The 9,751-nt window shown below is 50.4% G+C and overlaps 1 long non-coding RNA gene across 3 annotated transcripts; it reads left to right on the top strand.

Annotated features, from left to right (window-relative positions):
• Positions 1–293: 293 nt before the first annotated feature.
• LOC108353065 (uncharacterized) lies at positions 294–3,160 on the top strand. Of its 3 annotated transcripts, none has more exons than XR_015640150.1 (3): positions 294–312; positions 2,356–2,539; positions 2,990–3,160. It is a non-coding gene; the product is annotated as an uncharacterized LOC108353065 (long non-coding RNA). The 3 variants fall into 3 exon arrangements; XR_015640149.1 differs by lacking the exon at positions 294–312 and adding an exon at positions 379–425; XR_015640148.1 differs by lacking the exon at positions 294–312 and adding an exon at positions 1,243–1,343.
• Positions 3,161–9,751: the final 6,591 nt, after the last annotated feature.

Here is a 9,751-nt window from a genome sequence, read left to right as displayed (position 1 = left end):
CTCTATTTTGTCACCATGGCTGATGTGCAGGGCCAGCAAGCAGCCCACGTGGCAGAGAACAGCTCTGCCTTCCAGGGTTTATGGTATTGTCTGCCTTCCTGCCCAGTCTATGCCATATCCTACTTATCTGCTGGTCTCAGAACTCAGAATCAGACCCTAAGCAGAATGGGCTGTATGTACTGGTACCGTGCGTGCGTGGTGCGTGCGTGGTGCGTGCGTGGTGCGTGCGTGGTGCGTGCGTGGTGCGTGCGTGGTGCGTGCGTGGTGCGTGCGTGGTGCGTGCGTGGTGCGTGCGTGGTGCGTGCGTGGTGCGTGCGTGGTGCGTGCGTGGTGCGTGCGTGGTGCGTGCGTGGGCGGTATGTACTGTACTGGTCCCTCCCCTCTCTACTCCCTCCCTCCCTTCCTTCCTTGGATCAGAGCCTGTGGTAATATTGGGGACATTGAAATTAATATATCTAGACTGAACATGTAGCTCAGAGTGTCTGTGTAGCATGTATGAGGTCAAAGGTACAAGATCCAATGTCACAATAAGGACAGTAAAATGGGCATAGCCTTGCCTACCGCACAGTGTTATGAGAGAGGACCCAAAGCTTGCTGAGAGTGTGATGGGGTAGCAGGAGCATGGGGGTGGAGTCAGTGACCCTAGGGCAAGGCCTGGATTCCTGGATTCTGATCCCTAGCTCTCAGATGGTTCTAACTGGCCCCCTCCCCACCACGGAGGGAGGAACCGTATTCTGGAGCTCACTAAAAGGCCATCACCTGAACAGTACTTCAGATGAGGGATTCTGCATTTGGAATCCACCTATTTTCCAGGCAAGCAAGGTTCCAGAGGGCAGGTGGAGGACCGTGGGGTTCACAGTGCTTGTGTGGTACGGAGTGACAGAGAGGAAACAGCTAGGAGGAGATGCTCAGAGTTCAAGGGGTCTGTGGGAGGGAGGAATAAAAAGCAGTTTCCAAGGGTCACAGAAGAGGTCACAGCTAAACTACTTCCAGGAGTTTGGTAGACAATAGAACTCAGGGCAGGAAGCAGGAAGCAGCTATGGGGAGAGAGAGGCCAGTGGAGGCAACCCTAAGAGGCAGTTCTCAGCTAAAGAAAAAGCCTGGCCCCTCAGGGCACAATTAATATCCCTTTGTCCCCTACTGTGCAGACGGTTACGTGGTACTAGGGATAAAGTTCTGTCTTGAGTTCCTCAGCTCTGCCACCAGTTTGGTACTCACAAGTGACTCCGACTCTGTGCCTCAGGTGACTTGTGTACCTGCCAGGGTCCGGATCAGGTGTCTGGACCACGACTGATGGATCACAGTACCAATCCTGAGGACTCGAACATCAGGAAAGACGCTCGGTGGGAATGATGCTGTTGACAACTGGGAGCCTACGGGATCCTGGACCCTTGATCAAAATAAAAAGATCTCAGGATCATTTTATGTGGAGGACCAAATTCACTCCCATTTTACAGAAAAGACGAGTAAGGTTGGGAGAAGCCAGGCAATCTGTCCAAGGCCACACAGCAGACAAGTGGCTGAGCTGGGTTCTTAACCTGAGCAGTGTGGCCTCCAAATTCTTGTGCTTTCTTTTCAGCATGGAGACAGTCTCCCTATAACACCTTCCAGGTTCTGTTTGTCTGAAGTCTGCGTTGGCAGACCCAGAGCAGGTGCTCTGACAGCATGTACCCTGGTTCCACTGCAGGTAGACTCTCCTTCCTCCTGGGTACACTGGAGCTCTGGTATCTAAAACCCAGGCTTTGATCCTCCCTCCCTCCCTCAGTGGGCAGAATGTGGCCAGGAGCTTGGAGACCCCAATCAGTACAGACAGCGATGTCCAAGCCACATTGATTGGCAGATGGAAATTTGCATACATAATGTAATTTGGCCCAATTGAATTGTCGATGAAACGAGTCACTTGACAAGCGGCAAGCACTCTGCCGGGTGACTGGGAAGACGAGAGGCTCTTGAGATGCCCGGAGCGCAAACACTTTTGTTTTTGAAGGAGATGGCCATTTCCCAACTCCACATTCTAGCAGCCTTCACACTCCCTGCTCCCATCCCCCGCCCCTCACCCCAGGTCACAGCTGGGAGCTGTTGAGACGAAGAACTTATGGGTAATTAGCGTCCCGGGCAGCACAGTGAACACGCTCAGGGTACAGGTGGAGCAGCTGGCGGGTCAAGACGTCTTCCTGTGTCGGACAGGTGACTGGAAGCCAATGGTTAGGCTTTGAGTCTGAGTAGTAGAACCCCACATCTATATCCAGTCAGCAACTGGTTCCTTTAGGACAACGTGAGTCTGCATTCTAGCCCATGCACCTGCTTCTTGACTATGTGAACTTGAGAACCTGGCTCTGTCTCTCTCTGCTTCAGTTTCCCCCTTCATAAGACTGAGAGAACGCTCTGCTGTCATTTCCGGACTTTTCCAAGTACCAACTCCTCACTGCCCCAGAGTGTTTGCACAATTTGCAGAAGAGTTTTTGAATGATGTAGCTACATGACACCCACTGCACCCAAGTCTACCATCCTAGGAACATCATTTGGGTGTTCTTTGACGGTAAGGACTGCAGGATGAATCTGTTTCTGTGGTGCTGGGCTACAGAAGGTGATGCCAGTTCACATCCTTCTTGCTCTCAGGCTGGTGGTTCCCAGGCTCCTGGGTTATCTATTGGCAGCTGGCACTAAGAGCTGGGGCACATCCATAATGCATGGCCACATGCTCACAGAGGGGGACACCATCCTTCTTCATGTGCTGGTCCCACTGTTGGTGGCAGGGTGACTGTGTGAGGTCCTTGGGGGTCCCACCACCCTCCCTACCTCTCAGATATCTGGATGTAAGCTGCAGCATCCTGCCAGGTTTGGCCTTAACTATGCAGATCTCAGGTATATCCCTCACATCCTCCAGGGTCCCCAGACAGAAAAATATTGTACACAGTGGGCTCCAGGGAATGCATCCATAACCTTGTTTGGAATCTAAAGCCGCTGTTCCCCACACTTGATTCCGTAGGCAACACAAGGAGCCTTTCTGGGACCCTAATTCAAGATGGAGGAAGCCAAGGGCTGAGAATAGAGCCCTATGATACTGTACCAGATACTTTTGTCTAAAGTACTACAAGACAATATTCTGCAGATTTCCGGTACTTTGAAGGCTAATTGGATAATAAATTGTGGGTAAATATATGGTCTCAGAGCTCATAACACACAGCCACTTCCAGAAAAAGGTGTGGGGAAAGTGTGTCAGGAAATCTTTGGAACTTGTGGGTTTTCTTCTTCTCTGGTGTGGTGGGTGTGTGTGGGGCTCTCCTGGGGAAGCTCACAGCTCTGTGCAGGCTAAGTCCATGCAGCTGTGAAATAGAGACCCATGCTCAGAAGTGTGTTTGGGGGAGAGGTGTTAAGAATGGAACAGGTTGGGCAGTATCTCAAGTCATCCTGAAGGCAGATCTCTATAGCAAGGAAAAAAAAAAAAACCTTGAAAATAAGCACTTCCACATCTCTGCCCCTGACTGTGTGCAATGTGGCCAGCTGCCTTGTCTCCTGTCTCCCATGCCTTCACTTCTGTAATGGACCCCCCCCCCCCACCAGACTGACAGAGATGAATACAGAGACATCCTGTCGCAGCCATGAGGAACGTAACTAAACCCCGACTGGATCGAGAGGCCTGGACTGGGAATGGCCTGCTCTGCTCCCTATTATGGCTGCCTCTCCCACTCTCTACCCAGAACATGTAGGGGCTTCTGGGAATCAAGAAAATCCCTCTCCACCCCCATGTCCCTGTGGCTCTGAGGAATGTTCTGGTCTGTGTGGGCTCAGTCCTTCTCAATGGTCTTGAGGGAGTTGGGGAGGCCTGCGATTAGAGGCACCAAGTTTTGCCACCCCCACCTGAAGCCTGTCAGGAATTCGGGAGGGGCGGGGTGGGTGGCAAAAGAGCCCAGTGGAGCCTCTGCTGAGGCAACATGTTGAATTACTTTGCAAACATCTGGGGTCCACCCACACCGGGTACACATCTTGTCCCCAGCACCATTTCCCTGCGTGCGGGGGCCCACATGTCCCTTGGCCAGCCTGAGTGGGCTGCACGTGCAGCCAGCTCACGCTTACGCTGTTCGCTAATATTCCTTTGATGTCACTGAGCCCCCTAAGCCTGCTGCTGCCGTCCCTTTGAAGCAGGACATCGTGTTTTGCCAAAAGTCAATGAAACGCCTTAGTAGAACAGAACGGTTTAATTCCTGCCTCCAATACAGGGCCGAGAAGGTTCAAGCAGGCTCCTGCCCACGCCTGAAAAATATCCCAAATGGCCTGCAAGAGGCCACCTCAGAGGCCTTCTGGTCTGGCTGCTGGCCTTGGAGCTGGCCTTTGTACAGAAGCTCTGTTCTCCATTGGATGACACACTCCACTGCCTGCCCTTCCTCTTACCCTTGGCCCCTTTCTGTACTCGGGAGCTGTCTCTCACCTTGACCTGATGTTTCCTTCACATAGAGCTGGCATTGCCCTTTGTTGTATCCACAGCTTCCTCTCACCTCCCACCGTCCTGTGCAGGGATTGGCTAGCCCACCGAGGGTTTGAGAGCATTGGCTCAGCCTTGACAGCTTGCAGCAGCCTTTCTCTCACGCATTCAGGGAACACTCACAAGGGACTCTGGAGCCCTCTGGTCCCATTGGTGCCTACAGGGTCATCTTTTTAAGGTGCCAACTCTCATGCTAGCCAGAGCCCCTGTAGCTGGCCACTCTACTACAGCTATGGCTTCAGAGCCTTGGGAGGCCTCCTGCCCCTGGCTGATATGTGGGAGTGGACTTGTAATACAGCAGCGTCTTATTCAACAGGGATGAGAAACAAGTCACCACTGGGGTCCTCTTGATACTGGGGTCCATTGTACTGGGCTAGTCCAGTTCTACTAAGCACAACCTCTTCGGAGTGAGAGAGGTCTAAAGAGAAATGCTGCAAACTATTCTTGGACTCCAGCCCTCGTCCACAGTTTGGGCCAGAGCTTTCATACCCCAAAGCCCCGCAGTGTCCCTTTCCCGTTCCTTGTCTTCCTTTCCCTGACTTCGAGGCACCTGGCCTAGGGAGGAGAATTCTACAGCGCAACTCTTTGTGCTTGGTGAATTACTCATTCATTATTTCCTTCACCCTATGGAACTTTGTTGAGCTCCCACTGAATGCTGGACAGAGGAACGAACAAGCCTCATATCATCAGTACCATGAAAGCCCCCCCAACCACACCACAGCCCTTTCTGAAAACTGGATCTACCAGTCAAAATTTCAGCTCCAACCTTTGCATGGCTGTCCTTCCTCTGGGACTGCTTTCTTTCCAAAGCCTTGCATGGTTGCCTTTTTCTCTCCAGTGCCTGGCTAGGGTTGGACTTGCCTGGGGGCAGAAAGAGCTAAAGTCAATAGTCTCCAGGTTCCACTTTGGGAGATCCCAGGGCTTGGCTCACAGTTTGTGCTCAGACATTTAAAATCAAGTTTATTTACTTCTGAGTTGCAATGATTTAATCAATACCTGACTAGGACTTTAAGAGACGAATGAACCAAATGCACACATGTGCCCAGACAGCTGGTCAGTGTGCACCCACTGCTCACACTCTAGTTTTCAGTGTCCTGGGACACCCCCATGTCCACACACCTTGAACACAGACACCAAGAACAGTGATCCAAGGAGGTGCCTGGTCTCAGATCCTAGCTCTACCACTCTAGGCTTCGATCTCGGGAAATTTGCTTAACCTGCCCGAGTCCCATTTGCAAACAGGATATAAAAATAGCATGTACAATCCTAGTTGCAAAAGGGAAGGGTGTAGGATGCTACATGGCACCCGACACAGGGAAGGCCATTGCGCACCCTTTCCACATGCGGGCTCACACAGCACCACGCAAAGCAAGGCAATAGATCATGCCACTGAGAACTGGCAAGGCAGGGGACAGGGAGGGTCACCGTCAGACTGATGTGAAAGGAATTGGAGTTTGTGCTGTGTGATGACTTAGTTTTTGGTGACAGGGTTCAGCGTGTGGTCTGCTGGGGCTGGCAGGGCACAGAAGAGGTTTCATCTGCCTGAAGATGTGGCTGGGGGCCAACGGCAGCCTCTCATCCTCCTGTCAGGCTGCTGCAGAATAGAAACTGGCTGGCTTTTTGTCTATGCCGAGTGGCCTTTTCTATGAAGAGATAACGAAGGACAATTAATCTAGCAATTGGGAGCAACCTTTGATGCTCCAGTAATTTCTCTGCCTTATAATTATGGGACAATCAGGGTTTTGCAAGCTCCCAATTAAATCACAGTCAGACCCAGTGACTGTCAGAAAGTGGACACTGTAGCCAGAGGCCAAGGGGGACCCAAGGAAGGTGATAATCTGTGACCCCAAGGAAACCCAGTGTGGGTAGGGCAGGAAGAAGATCCTCAGCTGGAGAAAGAGCCTCCCTTGAGTGGCAGCTCTGAGGCTTGCAGAAAGCACTGTGGGTGGAAGAGCGTTTGGCCCAAGGTCTGGCCTGGTGCTGGCATGCTCCTTGAAGGAACAGGCTCTTGGCACGGCTATTTGCCCGGCTTGGCACATCCTAGGCCAGCAGCCTGCCCCAAGCTCCATCTGGGAGTGCCTGTCATTTGGGCTGATTCCTTGTCTGCTCTGTCTCTGTGTCACCAAGAGCCATAGGCCAGGTCTAGCTCTTCTGATCTCTGCTGTGGTGAGAGATCAGCCTCCTTCAATACCACCAACACACTGGCTCCTGCTTAACACCAAAGAGAGAGAGAGAGAGAAGTGAGAACACTCTTGGCAAGGCATCCCTAGTTTGGACTCCTATCAGCAAGGACTTTGTGAGCCTGTGCAGGGTACATGCTGCATATATATGTATGTATCAGGGAGGCTGTGCTGAATCTTTCAACATTCTGCCTCTGCCCTGAGATCACTATTCATTTGAGGAACTCATTTGAGGAACTCCCTTGGTGTCTCCTCATCCTCAATATTGCCTCCATTTGTGGGCTTCTGCAGCTTCCAAAACAACTTTTGACAGACCCACAGCTGTTCTGACCAGGCATGGCTGTGCTCTTGAAGGAGGAGGGGACAGTGGAATGGGAAGTCACATCTCCTTGCCACAGTCTCCTTCATTCAGTCTCATGGACAGAGACCAAACTCACATCTGCTCACTACACAGCTGTGGCCTGTACCCCAGCCACTCTGTCCCCAGCTCTGGTGGAAATGAATGGTTGAGAGCTAGAGTCTCAAGGTGCAGATATCTTACTCTAGGGTAAGCTGGGTGACTGCCCCATCCAGCTGCTTCTGCTTTTTGACACCACAGCCTCTAGGTACTGGACAGTTTTGTGATAACCATTGGGCAGTCTGGAGTACCTGGCTGTGCCTGGTGCCTGGCCTTTCTTTTCAGGCTCTTGGCAGCCCCCATTGACCAATCCCATTTTTATGTCTGAAAACCAGGAAGGTTCACTCCTCTGGAGAGCTATGTACCTGCATCCTACTGATTTTGGGATCCTCCCACATAAACTCTGCAGACAGGTCAGAAACAACAAGAAAAGTCCATCTGACTAGCTCAGATTCTGATGATGCCCCGACATGTGGACCTGGTTTGTGCCATGCATGGCCTTGCAGGGTAGGTGACTATGTCAGTTCAGCAGTGTGAGTACACGGGAGGCCATCTCTCATCTCTCCTTTATGTACGGAGAAGCTGAGGCCCAGGAAAACAGATCCACAAGCACAAGGTCACTTTTGCAAACAGAGTTTTGGATGTTTGGGTAAGAATGGCAGGAGACAAAGTAGCCCGGAGTAGATGAACCAGTGGATGTGGACTGACTGTGATCAGCCACCCCCACAGTGACATGAAGAGGGGGCAGTACTGGGTGATTTCTTACCTGTAGTTTTGAGTTTGTTTCTGTAGCTTCCTGTGGGAGTTAGTGGTGAGCGACAACTATCCCCATGAGACTGATGGTGCGGACCCATCTCGGGGTAGTGTCGTGTGCAGGTCCATGGACAACATATGAAGGGCACCTTGTTACAGTATCCAACTAGTTTCTCAGCTGGTCCATCACCTACCAAGTGCACACAGCAGCCAAGGAGCAATTCTGTATCCTACTGAGGGTGTCTCCCAGGGGGGAGGTTATTGATTTTTAAAAGCGGACACATAAACTTCAAGTTGTAGCTTAGTAGGAAAAGATAGCCATTCCAGTCATCCACAGACAGTCTAGACAATAATAAACTCACCTCTACAAGGCTAGCACATAGCCTGCTCTGCAGCAGGATGACTCTTATCATCGGAATCTGAGCTAGTCAGATGGACACAAAGATGGCTGCTGTGTGTCACCTCACCAGCACCAGGGCCCTCTGGTGCCTGTGGGTCACAGGAGTGAGGTGGAGGCTCAGAAAAGGGACCTGTGTGAGAGAGCAGGAGTGAGCCCCAGACACAGACTGGTTCTGACATGTGCAGCTCCTTAGCTGGGTCATTCCTTAAGCTCTCAGAATCCAGGATAGCCATCTATAAAGTGAGGGAGCAACGGTACCAGTTGGAAACGTCCTGTCATTGACCAAGAGCAACTGTGGGGAGGAGTGCAGGTTAGAGGCTCAGGAAGTGGCCTGAAAATGGGTACCCCTGAGCAACCAGGATGGACAGGTTTCCTGGAAACACTGTGTGCACTAAAAGCAGACTTTCTCACTCTGTCCTGTCTGCATCACTCCACTCATATGTTGGCATGGCAAGGTATGCCCATAGATACATAGTGGCATGTTTGCTATGGCCATAACCAACCATTTTCTGATTGGATTTAAGACCCATTCTACAGGGAGACATGCATGCCTGATTCTGTAATTCTGTCCAAGAACCCATGGTTGGGGAGCTCACATGTAGTTCTATTTTTGCTAAATGAACAACATACTAATAAACTGCCCTCTAAAAATACCTCATCTCTATGCCCATAGATGAGGTCAGCACTCAACTTTAATCAGAGAAGTTTCTTTGTACAGTGAATGGAGGTTAGAACAGAATCTCAGTAACAGATCAAAGTGCAGAGAATAAGTCTATGGAGTACTCAATTACAAATGCCACACGTAATTCATGGTCAGAGGCCATCTTGGAAGAAGATGTGGAAAGATTCTAAAGGGTTGGAGAGAAACAGAAGTGTCATAGACCTGTGTGTGTGTGTGTGTGTGTGTGTGTGTGTGTGTGTGTGTGTCTAAATTTGATCAAAATACAATGCATGGAATTCTAAGAAGTTGATAAAATACCATATTAAAATGATCTAGATATGAAGAAAAAAGAATACAACCATATAGTTTATTGATTTCTTTTTCTTTCGAAGAGAGTACAGTTGAGTAAATGTTTCCAAAGGTGTGTGAGCTTAGTGCAAAGCTGAGCAGGTCATACTGCTTATGATCCACATGACTGTGGTGACCCCTTTTCATTGCCTGCAGGAGACCCCCAAGCCCAACCCATTGCTCAAACCTCTTTACGTGTTAGCTGCCCATCTCCTCACCACTATCTGCTCTTACCAAGTCTTCTGCTCCCGCTCCCTCTGCCCCCTTGACTTGGTCTCATCTCTTTGTTTCCAATCTCTGCCTGGCGTCTCTTTCCTCTCTTGATAAGAAAGTGCCTTGTGAGCTGGTTATGTAATGTCATCTGTGATTCCAGCACTTGGAAGGTGGAGGCAGGAGGATCAAAATGTCAAGGTTATCCTGGGCTACATAACAAGTTTAAGGCCATCTGAATCATGTCTCAAAAAACAAACAAAAACTTTGAATAAAAAATGTTTTTATCCGTGTTATAGTTAGGGTTTCCACTGCTGTG

This window comes from Rattus norvegicus, chromosome 16 (genome assembly GCF_021556685.1).
Source record: "Rattus norvegicus strain SHRSP/BbbUtx chromosome 16, alternate assembly SHRSP_T2T, whole genome shotgun sequence".
Taxonomy (NCBI): domain Eukaryota; kingdom Metazoa; phylum Chordata; class Mammalia; order Rodentia; family Muridae; genus Rattus; species Rattus norvegicus.
The sequence above is the reverse complement of the archived record's forward strand: the minus strand, read 5'-3'. Positions and strand labels throughout refer to the sequence as shown.